Source organism: Chenopodium album, chromosome 8, assembly GCF_948465745.1.
Source record: "Chenopodium album chromosome 8, dcCheAlbu1.1, whole genome shotgun sequence".
Classification (NCBI taxonomy): domain Eukaryota; kingdom Viridiplantae; phylum Streptophyta; class Magnoliopsida; order Caryophyllales; family Amaranthaceae; genus Chenopodium; species Chenopodium album.
Window position 1 is genome coordinate 19,546,759 of NC_137841.1, and position 18,779 is coordinate 19,565,537.

The 18,779-nt window shown below is 37.5% G+C and overlaps 1 long non-coding RNA gene across 1 annotated transcript; it reads left to right on the plus strand.

Moving 5' to 3' along the window:
- The first annotated feature begins 15,631 nt into the window (after positions 1-15,631).
- On the plus strand, positions 15,632-16,275 carry LOC145555878 (uncharacterized). Its single transcript, XR_014091609.1, has 2 exons — positions 15,632-15,897; positions 16,000-16,275. It is a non-coding gene; the product is annotated as an uncharacterized LOC145555878 (long non-coding RNA).
- The last annotated feature ends 2,504 nt before the right edge of the window (positions 16,276-18,779 follow it).

Here is an 18,779-nt window from a genome sequence, read left to right on the forward strand (position 1 = left end):
TGATTAACCTTATTGTCATATGCATAAAAAAGATCTCATTGGAAAGACCATCCGTAATGAGTTAAAAACATAGGATTTTACACGTAGGAAATTTGAGGAATGTCTTTCACAACTAGGACTGAAATAACACCGCGCGAAACTGGAAAATTTTATCGAGCACAGAAAGCTGCTGAGGCATATGGGAAGTAGCGTCAGGGGCCAGAGCTTGGCGCCAGAATTTTAGTTGTAGCGCCAGACGCCAGCATTTGCGCCAGGCGCTACAGGTAAAAGCTAGCGCCAGTCTCTGTTTGCTGGCGCCAATTTCCCCCAATACCGAGCCAGAAATATGCGTTATAATTTCGACCAGTTTTTCGTATTGTTTGCTCGATCCTACTTCCTGATTGAATTTTTTCTCACTTTTTTGAAACCCATATGTGTTCTACATATGGACATAACCCTCTGGGAATTCATGCTCCATCTACCCGATTGAACGCTCCGTGCAACAAAGGGTACATCCGAGATGTTGAATTCACCAAACCATGGAAGCGAGTTTTTTCTAAAACTCGCGGTGTCCCATCCACTCCCGCCAACCCTTCACGGTTAGGCTTCCGCGCGGTGCATCCGGACAATTAACCATGGACCCTTTTTGACTAAACCATATCCCGAACTTTTGAGAACTAGAGCCATGGTTAGGTTGCAAACGCATTGCATCATATTGTGCCTACTTGACTAATTGTGCATTATTTGTTGTGCATATATATTTTATGTTTCTCTTAACCGTTTGTTGACTTGTGTTGAGACTAAATACATTAGTCACTTAAAGAACTTTGCCTAATTAATTAATTAATTTGAGTCAATAAAGTCTAGTATTTTAATCAGAATTGACCTAGTACGACTTTAGGCATACCCCAGTTGACTAATAACACCGAAAACAGTCCCAGACCGAAGCTCCAATATTGGCGCCAAGGTCTGAGCTGTAGCGCCACACTATGGAGTGTAGCGCCTGACGACAGCTATGTCGCCTGGCGCCAAGCTCCACAGTGTGACGCCAGTCCTGTCACTTGGCCGACAGTTCGGATTATTGGTCGAGTCATCACCTAGTGTCTAATTAACCAGTTTGCTAATTAATTCGGTTAATTTTTGCTGTCAATAATATTTAATTGAATCATTAATCGAGTCCTAGTCACATAGTCTAGCCACATGGTCATGACACGAGTCTCAACATGTAGCCTACACTCACTAGTCTTAGCACACACTTTGAGTATATGTCACCTTGACCATGTCTTAGGTTCATGCATGAGTCGGTTTTTTCGTCATTTGAGTTGGGGGTACATTCTACTCCTAATCCTTCATATCCCTCCATCTAAATCTTCTTCACATTCTATTCCAATCTTTCTTCACTTCCTCCATCCATTGCATGTTGAATAAAGTTTGAGTCAAATAATTAACAATAAGTATCCCCAAATTCCTTTTCCACAGTACTTGGTCGAGGAGAGAAGGGCGATTAATCAAGGACAACCTCTTTATTCAGGTCTCGCTTTTTGATAAACCGATTCGTCAAAAGAGGAAGGCTAAGAAGATAATGGCAACTTAAGAAGAAGTCAATGATCTTAAGAACCAACTGGCTACTGTGACTGAGACACTGAAGCTTCTCGCACTCAAGATCGATGACCCCGTGAAGCAACAACAGATGGACCTCATGCAAGAGAGTCTAAGTAAGTTGTCTAGCGATTAAAAGTTTCAAGAGCTTACATCACAAGGGGTCTCGGTGGACAAAGATCTTCTTCCGTAGAAGTTCAACGCCAACGACATCCCAAAATTCAAGGCAACGGATAATCCTTACTTTCATCTAAGAGCTTTTGAAACCATAATGAGTATTAAGGGTATCAATAAGAAGGTTTTTCCCTCTCTGTTCTCACTATCTCTTGAAACTGTTTGCCAACAATGGTACTTCTCCCTTGACAAGGAGAAAACCTCCACCTGGGAATCGATAGTAAACGCTTTCGTTGATAGGTACAAGTGCAACATTCAAGTCGAGATTGACCATAGACAACTTGAGATGCTAAGACAAAAGGAGAATGAAGGCTTTACTTCTTTCTTTAATAAATGGAGGGAAACTTCCACCAAGATGATTGAGGTCCCCGCCGAAAAAGAGTCTGTGAGGATGTTTGTCAAGAATCTCCAAGAAAAGTATTCAAAGCACTTAAAATATCAACACAATTTGAATACTTTCAAGGCCGTTTATGACATCGGAATTGAAATCGAAGACGACCTCGCAAAGCAAAAAGCTACTAACAATAGTAACCACGGTGGCTGGAAAGGAAAGAAGAGCGACAATCCTTCTTCTTCCGAAAACGCCCACTCTAGCAATAATGTTAGTACCTTTTACCATAATGATGTCTTAGCCATGGAAAATCAAGGATCTAAAAGGAAACCCAGGCGAGAGTTTACACCCATTGGAATGACCTACGATGCTGCTTTCGACCGTCTTTACGATCGAGGATTAATCAAACCTATTGGCCCTACCGAGGATCCAACACCAGAAAATCGATCTTCCAGATGGAATCCAAACTCCTATTGCAAGTACCATCGAGGAAACGGTCATACCACTGATGAATGCTACAGGTTTCAAAATCTCATTCAAGATCTCATAGAGGCAAACAAGATCCCATTGCCTCTAGCTAGCGAGAAGACTGGGTGATGATGAAGCGAATGACACAAGACAAGAGGCGAGCTGCAACGACAAGATTTCATGGCCTCTTTTTCTATTTCTTTTTCATTTTTTCCTTTCCCTAATAAGTCTAGCATAGGCACCTTTCTATTCTCTTTAGATTTATTTTGTAGATTCTTTCTTTTTCTTTAATAAAATGAGCATTTATTTCCTTGCATATGATCATTTCATTGCATTGCATTAAAAAAAATAAAAATAAAATAAAATAAAATAAAATAAAATAAAATAAATAAAAATAAATAAATAAATAAAAATAGATAAAATCCATGTCGAATTAAACACAAGGTATACCAATGATTTGAGGCACCCCTTGTAGCTACATCATATCTCATTTCACCCCTCAATTATACATCCTTTCTTCATAAACCACTTTGAGCCTCGTCTAACGATAGACCTTTCATTTTTCAGCCCATATCTACCTAACCTTGGGATGGAATGGTGTGTAACTTATGCAATTCTAAAAAAGAGCTTGAGCAATTCAAAACATCAAAATAAAAATAAGCAAAAGCAAAAAAAAAAAAAAAAAAAAAAAGTGTACAAAAGGGCAAGTGTTCCAATGTCTTTGATATGAAAATGTCTTCGATATGAACACGTCTCAGATTGCGTCTCTTATCGAGTGCTCGGTACCGTGCCTGAGAAACATGAATAACAAGTGAGTGATAGACCGCATGATCGAGATTGCCCACACTTATTAAAATAAAATAAAAGCTAAAGCAAAAAGAGCTAAAAAAGAGTAGAAACTCAAGCATAAAAATATAAAGATTCGAAAGCGAGGTTGCACACCTTAGGGGCTTAACTAGGGTCTTGAGCCTTTATCCCCTTCTTCTTTCAAACCTTTAGCCTAACCACGTTACAACCCTTAAAAAGACCTTTTTGAGGTATACACACACTTGTGCGAGGTTCGGCTAGAGCTACGTTCGGCCTGATTCCTAACGGATACGTAGGCAACCTCACATCGAGGTGCGGCCGTAATAAACATGCATTCATATTCACATTCACACACTTGCACCATGATCATATCAAGGGATTTCCTATGCTCATGCTTATTCACTTAGAGCTAGACTTGGGGGCTTGATCCCTACATCATTAGCTTACCTAGCCTAAGAGTCACCACCATTTGACTCTTTTCAATATATCTTTCCACACACTTAGCTCTTGCGGCCTAACTTTAGTGTCACTTTCACACACCGCACGGATACATGACCAAATATACTTCCCTTAGGAACCCTTTGTCATGGAATCTTAACACAACGTTGAAGCATGCCTTGTCATATCAAAATTCACTCATCAATCATAATTGTCATTGCATCATGAAGTATGAAGTCCTTAGCCTCCGTGCCTAAGTTACCCAAATACTTTCATCATTGAGTCAACCATTGAGATAGCCTAGGATGGATTAATCCTTGCACCTTGAGAGACAGTATCAAACAACATTCCACTAAACTCGTTCAACATGCACCTTCAAAACTTCGATTCTTTTTCGCGTCTTTCTTTTTTGGGAGAAAGTCGGTACCCTCCACAAAATGACGGAAAATTTTTGCCTTTTGCATTTTTGAGTCACATTGAGTCAACACTATGCACACACGGGTCACGAGTCACACGTGTCATTTTACTTTGAGTCGAGTCAACCTCGAGTCAGTCAATCATAGCGAGTCAAGTTTATACCTTGACTCGTGTCAAGTCAATGAGTTGAGTCAAGCAACATTAAACCTTAGTTTAACCCTAAGATGATTAAAAAGATTGGCAAAGTTCTATAGTCAAAATAAATACAGGTGCAGCAGAACAGGGAAGACCCTACTCCATCGCTTGGCGTCAGAGATACTTCAGCAGCGACAGAGCTCGAAGCCTCTCAGAAAGGTGATTTCGACTTCATACGGCAATTTCGGGTTCCTTGGTACGCCAATTAGCCCCTATGAGCAATTTGACATGATTGAGTAGTTGATTTGATTACAGTCTAAGTGATCGACCTGACGAAAGATCGTCTCACTTAGCTTAAGCGCCTAAGTATTGGCTCATTACAAGCACCAAAGCATCAGTTCAAAAGCAAGCACTTAAACGACAATATTCCCAAATATGGATTGTCGCGCATTCTTATTAAAACGACAATTTTTTCCAAAAATTGGATTGTCATCCCCAACTGACAGTATTTCCAAAAATGGATTGTCGTGCATTTTCTTCAACGACAATTTTTCCAAGATTGGATTGTCATCTCTGGCAAAGTTTCCAAGCGTGGATTGTCATGCTCCTTCTTTGTTTGGCAAGTTTTTCCAAATTCGGATTGTCATACATTCATAGATCGTTGGCAAGTTTTTCGAGATTGGATTGTCATACACCCAGTTCCCTATGGCAAAATTTCCAAGCGTGGATTGTCATGCTCCTTCTTTGTTTGGCAAGTTTTTCCAAATTTGGATTGTCATACATTCATAGATCGCTGGCAAGTTTTCCGAGATTGGATTGTCATACACCCAGTTCCCTATGGAAAAATTTCCCAAAGGACTGTTGTAGGTCTCTACTCATCATAAATTTCGGCAAAAGTTCCTCAACGTGGATTGTCTTCAGCAAGTGGCAAATTTTCCCGAAGTGGATTGTCGGTCGACTCTTTCTTGCAAATGTTCCAAGACGTGGATTGTCAATAGTGGCAATATTTTCCCAAAAGGATTGTCGCATAGCGTTGGCAAATTTCCAAGGTGGATTGCTTTCAAGAGTTATATTCCAAGATGTGGATTGTCAATCGTAGCAAAGTTCTTATGAAAGATTGTTATGAAGCATTGGCAACTTTTCCAAAGATTGGATTTTGGCAAATTTTCCGAGATACGGATTGTCGCTTCATCGTGGCAACATTTCCAAGGATGGATTGTTACGTGGCATTGACAACTTTCCCAAGTTCGGATTGTCATACATCATACAAGAGTTATGTTGGCAACTATTCCCAAAGAAAAGAGGATTGTCATCACAGAAAAAGCACCGACATACAGGTTCAAAGCAACGGAAACGCCGACGTACAGGCATAGCGGGAGCAAAGTTCAGGCGAACTTGTAGAGATCGACAGGCGTGGATCTTCGGTAATTTCCTTTGGGAAATTATCGCATCAAATGAAGATGACTTCAAGAGAAGATATCTTCGACGGCATTCCCTGGCTTGCGGAAAGTTGTCACAAGCAACTGGAGGTAATTTCGGGCGAAGTTATCTTCGATAGTATTCCCTAGGATGTGGAAAATTATCAATGCGGATGGAGATTGTTTCAAGAGAAATAATCTTCGATAGTATTCCCTTGGACGTGGAATATTATAAATGCGGAGGAGGATAGTTTCAGGCGAAGAAATCTTCCAAATTTGGAAGCAGTTACAGGCGTAGCAGTTTTCAAGCGGGATGGCATTCTCTAGCTTGTAGAAGTCATCAAAACGAATCGGTTATCTTTCAGAGACGTATGCTTGACGGTGCAAGATACGCGTTTCTTAACTCTCTTATCTGTTTTAACTAACGCTAGTTTACAGGTATCGGCGTTACAAGAGTGATTTAGGATCGCAGAACGTTCTGAATCATTCTCCGTCCCTATCGCTACTTTGACTTTTGTTTTCGAAACTTGCGTTTCTCCAAACTCAGTCAAAGTGGGGGCTTCTGTAGACACCCATTTGTGTCTCCCCAAAACCAAACCCAGTGATGAGTACCTTTCGCGTCGAATCATAATCGAATGAATCGAAAGTGTGGAAAGTCTAGTGTTGCGGAAAGTTTTTATTTCTTTTCTCTTCTCTCTGTTTTTGAAAACTTATTTTAAGAAAACATCCAATACAGTTTGGTTGGTCCATAATATGGGTCCAATAGTAGTGTAGTTGGATAGGGTTTGCAAAGACCTTTCCAACGATATATTATAAGCCCAATTCCGATGAATATTGAGGAAGTTATGGCCAATTTACCAAACTGGGCCCGGTTTGAGCTTTATGTATGGCCCAATGATCTAGGGGAGGGCCTAATATGATTTATCATTCCTAATGCAATTAGGAATGGTTTTTGTCTTCTAGAATCTTCTAGAAGGTTCTTTTCATTCCTAATTCAATTAGCATTGATAAATTGACTTTTGTTGACTTTTCAGAGTTTTAATCATAATCAAATAGCATTTTTGAGGATATTATATTATTTTATCCTTCAGTACGGTAAACTTATCGGATTTTCGAAAACGCGTTGGAATCAGGCATGGCGCCTAACCCCAGGCCTTGGCGCCTGGCGCTAGCCATTGGCGCCTGGCGCTAGCCATTGGCGCCTGGCGCTAGTGTTGGTGCCTGGCGCCAGCTAGCCAGGGTTGGCGCCAACTCTGTTTTCTGAGCGTCAGACTCTGTTTTGTCTAATTTATCTTTTTGGCTGATTTTCTCTATAAATATCGTATTAAAAACTCCATTTTCATTCACCAATTGTTTTCATTCATTCATTCATTCACCAATGGATTTCATTCATCACCTATGCTCTCTAATCATTCACCAATTCTCATCATTCACAAGTTCTACAATCAGTTTTAATTAGCATTCTTTATTCAATTCTTTAAACTTTGCTTTTCATACAAAATTCCGCATTCACAAGATCTAGAAACACCTAGCCATATTCGAAGTTGCCTTTGCCCTAGACGTGAAAGGTTTTAATTTCTGAGGGTTTGGTCCCAAATCTCTCTTTCAATTATTTAATTTGATTGTTTTGTTTATTATTTCCCTTGAAGTTACTAACGTGTGTATTTTGTTATTAGAAAGAGGTACGAGGCATCAAAGTAAGTACTTTATTGATTAATTGATATTATGATGTAGAAATCATGTTTAGATTGTTATTATGATATTCCTAGTATCATGTCTAGGGTAATTTTAATATTAAATATGATTGTTGCGATGCTTCCTATGTTCTTCCTAATATTTATGATTGTTAGTATCATGTTAGGGTTAAATATTTGATTTTTATTGCTTAGTGACATGCTAGGGTTTGTTATTAATCTTGTTAGTATCATGCCTAGGATCTTGCTATTATTAATATGCTTTAATATTAACATGATTATGATTATAATCGTTATAATTTATGATGGTTATGAATATAATTATTATTATAATTATTATTCATGATATTTATTATTATTATGTTGCTTGATGATTATTTTTTTGTTTATTGCTTGATCACACCTTTTATGCATGTTAAAGGGAATTTGGTACTTGTAATCATGCTTAATAAGATAATTAATAATCTTGTTAGGGTTAATTGATTATAATTCAAGTGATCGCCAATAATAGTTTATTTGTGCATTAAATTCAACCATCATAGATAAACAGGTTTAGGGGTTAATCCTATTGATTGCATGTTAATCAGAAAGCGCACATGAATACGATCAGAATAAAGTAGAGGCCTATTATTAGGGCAGGTTCAATCTCTTTTAGGTTGGATTTGTACCTTCATCCCCGAACCCTTATTTGGTTCATGACCTTATGGAGTTGACGATCTCTTGGATCGTTAAGGGGTGTAACCTTCACCTCGTGAACGGTTTACAAGTTCCTAAAAAAACTTGTTGACGACTCTTTTGCTCTATCTTCTTCCCTTTTGGAAGCCACCGTACTTTAGTGTATGATCACAGTGGGGTTCAAGCTAGTGGGATTAAGGCTTGAAATTATTCCCTACAGGTATCTAGAGCTTTTCAAACAGTGGGGCTAGAGGAGAAGGATAGGCTGAATTCTAGTGTTATTCAACCAATTTCAAACCCACCCAATTCTAACCAAGCTAGATTTGGGTCACAGCTATCACATTTCAACTCGATTGAACCTGCCCAAACTGGGATTGGGTCACAACCTTCCCAATCAACTCCATCCCAATCTAGGCCATTCCAATCCAACAACCCATCTCAAACACTAGACTGTTACAAACTAATCTGCCCAACAGAAACTCAACACAGCCCAGATTTAAGGATTAGGCTAGCTTCTAGGAGGAGTCCTAGGTTTGTGACATCTTCTCAGAGTGTAACACCCATAGTTCACTTTATCTATGTCAAAAATCCAACCAAAAAACCCTAGTAAGTCTATGGTTAGGAGAAGCCCTAGGTTTGTCAAAAATCTTGAAAATAGGGAAGGTGTATGTGGTGTGAGTTAAAATGGGAAGGGTGTATCTAGTGTGAGTGACAAGGGGAAGGTTAGGGAGAACAAAAAAGCATTAACAAAGGCTAGAGGCAGCTGTTTAGGGGTGATGAATCTGGATTAGGGTCAGGCTCTTCTACATCGGATGTGAGTGACTTAGAGATTGCATGGGAGGTTGGTGAAGAAGATTTGGGCAACAGTGAAGAGGAAGATGAAGAATGGTTTAGAAAAAAGGAAAGGGTATATTAGGGAAATAATCTTGAGCACAAGGATCAAGGTTAAAAATCCAAGAAAGTTATTAAACACAAAGATGATAAGCTTGTTCAGCTTGTGAAAGACATTGAATGTAAGGACCTTCAGCTTGAACCTCCTCTGTTCTTAAGGATGTACATCATTTTGACTACTTTGAAGGCTAGTTTTAACAAAGGTTCTAGGCCTCTCATAGGGCTAGATGGATGCCATTTGAAAGGGGCTTATCCAGGTAAATTCTTGGTAGCAGTTAGAAAAGATGGTAATTAATAATCAGATATTCCCTTTTGCTTGGGCTATTGTAGAGGTGGAAAACAAAGACACAGTACATGGGCACGGTTCCTACAGTGTGTGAAAAAGGAAGTTGGGGATATCAGTGGTAGATTAGGCCTGACATTCATGTCAAACAGACAGAAGGTGAACACTTCACACTAACCTGTTAACAAAGTACACATATTACCATCTTTTAATCTATGTAATTATTCAGTTATTTCTTTTGTTTTTTGGTAGGGGTTGCTGAAAGCATTTGAACAAGTGATTCCCCTAGATGAGAAAAGATATTGTATTAGGAACATATTGGCTAATTTTAAGCTGCAATTTACTAGTTCTACATTCAAAGAGTTGTTTTGGAATGTACCAAGGCAACTACATTGCTGGTAAGTATTCTTAGCTTTTTAATGTTTGCTTTGTTTGATGGAATTTTGTATTGTTATGTGTTCTGATTATGGTTCTGTTTGATTATGGTTCTCTGTTTTGATTATGGTTCTGTCTAATTATGCTTTATTTGCTGTTTGATGGGATTTTGTACTGTTTGATTCTGATTTGTACAAATGATTCCCTTAGGCTAGAAGAGCAATGCTATTAAGATAGCTTATATTGTTTTTGTTTGTTGCAAATGCTAGGTTGATTTTGAGGTTTCAATGGAGTATATAAAGTTCGTGTCAGAAAATGCCTATGAATACTTAGCAAACATCCTAGCAAGACATTGGTCCATACATGCATTTTTCAGACTTCTGCAAATCTCTTATGCTTTTGAACAATTTATGTAAAACATTTAATGCTGTGATCAAGGATGCAAGGGATAAACCCATACTCACTTAAATGGAATGGTTGAGGAAGAATATGATAAAGAGAAATAGTGAGAAATGGGAGGCAATTGAGAAACTAGATTGTAAGAACATGCCTTATGTGAGTAAAGTCTTTTAAAGCTAAGAATGGAACCAGTTGCTAGACATTGCATAGTACAGGTTTCAAGGGGGGATTGGTATGAGGTTGAGTTGAATGGGGATTAAGTTCAGGCAGACCTAAGCTTGAGTACATGCTCCTGCTACCATTAGGAGCTGACTGGGATTCCATGTGTACATACATTTGCATGTAGTCTAGAAAAGAGGGTGGACCCTGATGACTACACTAGTAGAAAAAATTAAATGGACTACCCTAAATGGCAAGCGGTTATTGAATTCCACTTCCAAAAACACCTAAAAAAACTAAAACAAGCAAATGACAAGCGGTATTAGGTGAATCGCTTTCAAAATTGTAAATGACAAGCGATTTGAACCTTGAACTGCTTGCCATTTGTTAAAAAAAAAAAACCCAAAAAAAATGAAAAGCCCATCTATTTCTCACGCTATCTCTCCTCCCCTTTCCCCTCACGCCTCACTTCACTCTCCTCTATCCCCTCCATTCTCACGTCCTCTTTCCTTTCTGCATCTCCTTCTATTTCTTGTCTCATCTCCTTCGATCTCTTTCTTCTCTCATCTCCATTCTCACGACCTCACGTTTTCAACCCACAACAACAACCCACCAACCACCGAGCAACCCACCGAGCAATAACAACCAAGCAACCCACCGAGCAACAACAACCGAGAAACCCATCCATGCGACAACCACCAACAACAATATATACTACCGACGCGACAACCACAAATCACCACCACCATTTTCAGACCTAATATTAATTTAGCTAAGAATTTAGATCTAGTTTTATTTATTTCAAATTTCAACTTCTATATGCATTTTTAAATGATTAGCTTATTTTTTGAGTAAATTTTATTTATTTCAAATTATAGTTCTGCTTTAATTTCATTTATTTTAAATTTCAATTCTGCTTCAATTTAGTAAATTTTTTGAGCTTTTTTTAAAAAAAATTTAAAAATATGTTTCAAGTGCGGTGTTCGCTTTAGATTGCGGTGGTGGCGTCAATTCTAGAGTTTCAAGCCCCAAATGCTGACGATGCTTGGTTTTTTTTTTTAAAAAATTTTATGCTGCTTTGTTTTGTTGGTGTTGCGACTGTCGCTGCAATTGGTGGTGGTTGATTGAGGTGATTATTGCGGTGGTAGTTGGATTGGTAGGTGTGGTGTGGGTTGGGGAAGGGCTGGTTTTATTACTTGTAATAACTTTTTTTTTTAATTATTATTTGATGAAAATGTAATACAACAATTAATTAATGAAAATAATAATGTTTTTTTTAGTATCAATTTAAGTGAAATAACCAAAAAAATAATAATTATTTTTTATTTTTTATGGCCATAATGGGCAGCGGTTTGGCGCAAAAATTGCTGCCCTATCACTACAAATGGCAAGCAGTTTTGAACCGCTTTCCATTTGAAAGGTCAATGGCTAGCCCCCTAAGCGCATGCGGTTCAAACTGCTTCCCATTAGGGGGTTTGAATTGCTTGCCATTTAGTATTTTCTACTAGTGCTACGTGGATGGGTATTATAGCAGGGCAACATATATGCTAGCCTATGAGGATGCTATAAAGCCTATGCCAGGCCCAAAGCATTAGGAGAAGATAGACCTTGGGCAACCATTACCATCTCCAGTAAGGGTTATGCTAGGAAAGCCTAAATCAAAGAAGAGGAAGCTGGAAAAGGGAGAAAGAGCATAGGACAACAAGGAACCCCAACCTAAACTGTAGAAAAGGTGCAAGAAGTGTGGACAACTTAATCATTATGCTAAGACTTGTGGAAATGAGCCCATGAAAGCACCACTAAATTCAGAGCCAAAAAGTTCAATCAAACCTGTCCTTAAACCTCCATAGCTGTAGGAACAAAGGAGGAAAAAGGTAGAAGGGCTTGAGAAATGTAAGCCTTAGTTTGTTCCTTATTTGAGTTTTCTATATGTATATAGACTTGGCAGTTCTAACCCTGACCCGATGACCTGACCCGACCCATGACCCGAAATTGACCTGAAAACAGTGACCCGAAATTGGCCCAAAACTCGAATCAACCGACCTGATCCATACCCGACCCAAAGTGGAATTGACCCGGCCTTAACCCGAAACCCAAAATAACCCGACCGAAAACGTCCCGACCAGAGATGACCCGACCCATAGTTGACCCAAGACCCGAAATGACCTGACCCAAAGTGACCCGATACCTAAAGTGACCCGACCTTTAACTTGAATTAATTAACCCAAATAGAATCGAAACCCAAAGTGAACCGAACCAAAATTATCTTATACCTTAAATAACTAGAATCTATTTAAGCTAAAGATTTGACCAGAGCAAATCGAAATATAAAAAAACCGCAATGAAACTGACTTAATTTTTTTTATTAACTTGTAATGTGTAACAATGTAAGTAATTTACATATTTTGAACATTATTTTTCGCAATTTCTTCGGCCTTTTATCTTTGTAAGTTATTAAAAAATCGTAAAAAGATTGAAATATAACGACTATTCTACGGAGTTTGTACATAAGATTTAAAAAATTTACTATAGCCCGAAATAAAAGTCACAATTCTCATAAGTCTAGAAAAAAAAAATAGTACAATAATAATGCGTACATAACATAATGTTCAATATCAAATGAAATTACAAAATAATCTAAAGTCAAATAGTTATTGTATTCCATGAAAAAGGTAGCCTTATTAAATATAGTGATTTTCTCGTCAAAAAATATTTAAAATATACATATAGAGTTGAATTTAACCCAATACATCGACCTAAATATGACCCGACCCGAAAAATTGGACCCGAAGATTGACTCGACCCGAACTGACCCGACATAAACTTGACCCGACCCAAAATGTTAGCCCAAAACCCGACCCGATTATCTGTTGACCCAAAATCAATTCGAAACCCGAAATGACCCGACCCGACCCAAACTTGACCCGATAACTTTTTGACCCGAACTTAACCTGAACCGACCCAAAATGACCCAACCCATACCCAACCCAAATGACCCATTTTCCAGGTCTATATGTGTTTGACAGATGTTGTTGGGTTTTTTTTTTTTTTTTTTTTTTAATTCACACAGACTACAACTGGTGCTGGATCTTGGAGTATAGGTAATAGGTCTTTCCCTCTAGAACAACAGCATCAACATCAAGATCAAGGTTCCCAACTTGTTAAGTGCAGCCAACAGTCTCAAGCATCTACTACAACAACAATTCATCCAAAGAAGCAGGCAAAAGGCAAAAAAAGGTAGTTTGACTGATCTGTTTTAGTGATAGTTTGTACCCATTTAAGCTTTGTGTTAATTGATTTTGAACTTTAAGAGTATTTGTATTCAAGTAGTTTTTGTAAGTCTACACTTAACATTGCAATGGGTATCAAAATTTTTTTTATTGTCTCATAAAGGCTCATATGCATTTTTCATTCATATTTGAAATTCTTACAAGTTCATACAACCAACTTATTTAAGCACACTAACAGTAACTACCCTACACTTATGTAAGCTTTACTAACATAATTAACTTATTTAAGCATAACTAACATTCCTACCATCATCACAACACAACATGTGGCAATAATCACAATAAACCCAACCCCAACAATCAACACAACACAAAATGTGGCAATAATCACAACAAACCCAACCCCAACACTAATTTGTTTTCCTTCCCTATTGTATCTCTTCATGTCTGCACTTAGAGATTTTCCTTCACTTTCAGATTGTCATTCTCAGTAACAAGCACCTTCTTTGTCCAGTAAGGTCTTTAACTTCTCTTTGCAGTAAGCTGATCTCACACTTCATGAGTTTTTTGTTCAACAACAGTTGATTGATCACCTCTTTTTGCCAATTAGTCCCATCTTCTTCATCCACCCACTCAAAACACTACAACCCCTGGTTTCTGTTTTGGGGTAAAAAAACTTGCTAGTCAAGAACTTTATGGCAGGATTCTCTCTTGTCCATGAGGTGAGCCTTGCCATGGGAATGCCACAATCACATTTCTTGCTTTTAGAGGGTGAACAGCTAATCAAAGACTTAATTCCCTGCATATGGACCTTATTAATGAATGATTTTAACAATTAATAATATTATAACAAATCAACAGTCTCAATTTAATGATTATCCAACCTAAAGAAAAACCCCCAATTTCAATTTACCTCAAGAACCCTAAATTATGTTCCCGGATTTAATTATAAATTACTCCTATTTAAGTAAAATTATAGTCAATACATCATTCCTATACACTAATTACATTACTAATTACTAAGTTAATTGAACATTACGTGTTTGTTCCAATTGAACAAACAACTTACCCTTTTCTGCTAAAAATTACTTTCGCAAATCAACTCGGAAAATCCAATTACCACACTCAATGAATTCACACTAGTTTTCTTGAATGAAATTGTGTTTTTGTTTGATAAAATTTTGCTGAGAAAAATTATGGTGAGCAAAGATTCAGATCAAAGAATGAAGAAATGAGTTTAAATGGGGGAAATTAGTTAAGTAGTTGTTATAGTGGACCCCACTAACGGCTACAATAATAGAATTAGTCATGTGGTAGTTAATTTTAACAAAGTCTTATTTAGGTGGTAGCAAAGTAAATTAATTTTTAAAAAGCAGTAGTAAATTTGAATCGAGGTGTTTTTGCTGGTAGCAAATGTCAAAATTTCCTTAAATTAAATTGATGGTTTCTGTATATTCTACTTTAGGGTTCACTATTTCTCTAGAGTTTGTTATGTACAACACAACTGGGTGCAAGGTGCACTCAGGGTATATTTCACATATTTTGATAATTATTGCTCATGTATTCATCAAATGACCACAAAATAACCTAAAATAATCTAAAGTCACTTTGCACCCGAGTGTATATAAAAATTTTCACTAGTTCTCTAGTTGCTCATTTTGATAGACATGTTACACCTCTGTTACTGATGAATCATATTTATATAGGGTTCTTAGGCACGTTTATGTTAGTTTTTATACCTTTTTCTTAGTCTTTTTGGTCAATTTTAGGGTCATATTTGCATAAGTCATCATTTATCACTCTATTATGCTCCGTTTGTGTTGTTCTTAATGTTTCAGGTGATTTCATAGTCATTTGGATGCTTTCGAAGTGTTTGGAGATAATTCAGATGATATTTGAATGGAAATCGATGGATCTAGTTCATTAGACGAGGGATTTATACTCATGGATGTTGTCTCTAAGGATTTTATGCATGGGAAATGAATATAGCATCCACAAGGATCGATATGCACTTTTCGGAATTGAATTTAAGTTAGAAACAAAGGATTTTTTTTTTTGACAGCAAACAAAAGGAAATTAATTCCCAGCACTGTTCCAATTCCTAATAAGTATCATCCTTGCATTGTTCCAAACTAAAGTAACACAATGAAAACTTATAAGCAACTTGCTAATCCTAATAATTATCATCCTTGCATTGTTAACTCTTGTCATCTCTCCCTAAGCCATCTCACAATAACATGGTTCTTGACCTGTATCTTGATGTGCAGGATCTTCGGGGATGAGGCATACTCAATGCTGTTCAGCAGTACCGTCAGTTCGTCAGCTTCTTTTTTTCTATTGTTGAGGCCGACTTCGTCTTCCATGGCGATCTCCCCTGCAATTTTTAAGAAACCACCGCCCAAGCTTCCATCCATCCCTTGCCTTGGTAATTTTTGTTTGGATTTCAGCACTTTCACGTACACTCACCAATCCTTGTTATAAGAACATATTTCCCTCCATTTACGCGTTCTTTATTTATTTGATGTAGATCTTCAAAACCCGGTGGTACCTCTTGCTCCAAGTCAGTGCAGATTTCGCGATCTTGGTGATATATTGCGCAGTATTGTAATTTGCTAGCTAGGTACTCTAATTTCTTTAGCGTGCTATAAGGATTTGGGTCTGAATTTTGGAAAATTTGCTTATTTCTTTCTTCCTAGATTCCTTCTAAAATACCTATGAAAAAAGTGGTTGTATTTTGCCAATTTCCTTAATTTTGCTACATAGAAAGTTTTGTTAATTGGTAATCCAATCTGCAATTGGAATATTCTCGTGATTATTAGCAACATTAATTCCTAATTTTTTGCTCCTCCAGATGAGACTTGCAAAATCACAATCTCGGAAAATGTGATTTAAGGTTTCCAATTTCCCCCTGTTGAGCTATCCTTAGATTTACATAATTGACAGTTATGATCCTCTCCTAGGTCCCTTTTCAATCTTTCACTTCCTTTAGGTAAGGCATTATTGAAAATTTTCCATAACAAAATTTTTTGGCTTGGTGAGTTATCCCATTTCTAAAACTTCCTCCAAATTCGGTTTTTGTTTAGGTTGCTCCAAATTTGATTTTCGATCAGATTTCCGTTACTTCTGCTTTCCAAAATCATAGCATATCCACTCCTCACCGTATAATTACCATTTTTCTCCCCTTTCCATACTAGCACATCATCGAAACCTTTCTCCATGGGTGTTATCTTTTCTATGATAGTGCATACTCTATCATTGGAAAAGAGCTCCTCAGAATTCTAGGAAGGCGATTATCCGTTGATCCAAGGATAGTGAATTTTAGTTTTGCACCCATTCCCAATAGACCAGAAGCAACCTTTATAAAGAACCTGTAATCCCTATTCTATGACATTCCAACCCCAAGTTCCAGCCTTTCTATTCTAGGATTCATCAAACTAAGAGTCATCACTTATTCCATATTTTGCAATAAACACCTTACTTAAAAGGGAATCTTTATCGTTTAGAATACGCCATCCCTGCTTAGCCAATAAGGCTTGGTTGACAACCCGAGCATGCTTAATTCCTAAACCTCTTAACTCTTTTGGTTTGGTTAGAATCCTCCAATTTTCCTAATAAACACCCTTCCTACTTTTATTGCCCACCCATCAAAATTTAGCAACAATGTTGTTAATATATTTTAATAAATTAAAAGGGCACTTGAAAACTGAGAAAATATAGGTACCTAAACTTGAAAGCACCGAGTTTATCAAAGTTAATCTTCCTGTAGATGAAAGGAAGAGAGAGTTCCACGCATTAAGCCGCTCATTAACTCTATCCACAACACTTCCAAAGATTTCTTTTTTTTGAGGAATCAAAATCTGCAGGAATATCAAAGTAGACTCCAAATTTATCACTCACTCTAAACCCGACTAAATTACTGAATTTATCCTCATCATCAGTGTTGATGTTAGAGTTGGCTAAAAGAATATATTTGTCCTGATTGATAACTTGACTAGAAGCTCTGCAGTAAGTATTTAAAACATCACCCAATGCCTTAACACATTTCTCGTTCCCATGTATAAAAAAGGCTGAATCATCTGCGAATAACAAATGTGTGATATTTAGGGCTCTTTGAGCAACTCGCACCCCTGTGATGTCTCCCTTCCTCTTCTCTTCTTGAATTAACCCCATAAGCCCTTCCATACATAGCATAAATAGGTAAGGAGACAAGGGATCCTCCTGTCTAAGACCACACTTTGGAGTGAAAGCTTCCTGTTTATTTCCATTAATTAAAACTATAAAGGAGACTGTAGTTACGCAGTTCATGATAGTTTTGATCATCAACTCAGGCAGCCCCACTTTAATTCACGCTTTTTCAAGGAAGTCCCACTTAATTCTATCGTATGCCTTGCTCAAATCTGCTTTCATTGCCAATTTGCTTCTCACACCTTTCGTTGTTTTCCTTATGTTTTCCAGTAATTCATGGGCTAAAAGAATATTGTCAGAGATTGCGCGACCCCGAATGAAAGCATGTTGAAATTGGCTTACTAGAACGTTAATAACTCTTCTCAACCGGTTAGTGATGCATTTGAAAATAATTTTATAAGTTACATTACAAAGCCCAATTGGTCTTAATTTTTCAGCACTTTCAGGGTTATCACACTTTGGGATTAGGGCAATATTTGTGAAATTCAATTCTCGAAGAATGTTTCCTGTACTCAGAGTAGATTGTACAGCGCCTACCACATCATCCTGAACCTAAGATCAATTCTTTTGGAGAATTCTTGTTGGGACACCATCTGGCCCAGCAGGTTTCCAAGGTTTCATGGAAAACAGAGCGTTTTTTTGTCTCTCTTCTAGAATAGGGTCTAGGCAACATATCTCTTTGGTCTTCTACAAGGGATTTGTTCAGACCTCTCAGGCCTTCTTCAATCTCTTTTTATCTGTTGCTGCTAGCTTCTTTACAACCCCCATAAATACCTTTATGGCCTGTTTGGTTCCAAGCATTTCATTTGAAATGCTGGATTTGGGCCAAAAACCAATTTTAGTAATGTTAAAATTTGAATTTGCATTTGGTTGAAATCCAGCCCTTAAAGAATTATACCCATTTTATCAAAATTTCAAATTCCATCCCAAAGCCTATCATTCTAAATTCTTATTTTCTTATTAAAAAAATTAAAAAACTGACTTTTTCTCTCCTAGGGATAGACCCGATTTCCCCTTTTCTGATTTTCTCTCTCCTCAGCTTGGTTTCTCTCTCCTCCATTGAAGCATTTTGTGAGCTCTCTACTCCATTGAAGATTGATGTGTTTTTTCGTACTCAAATTC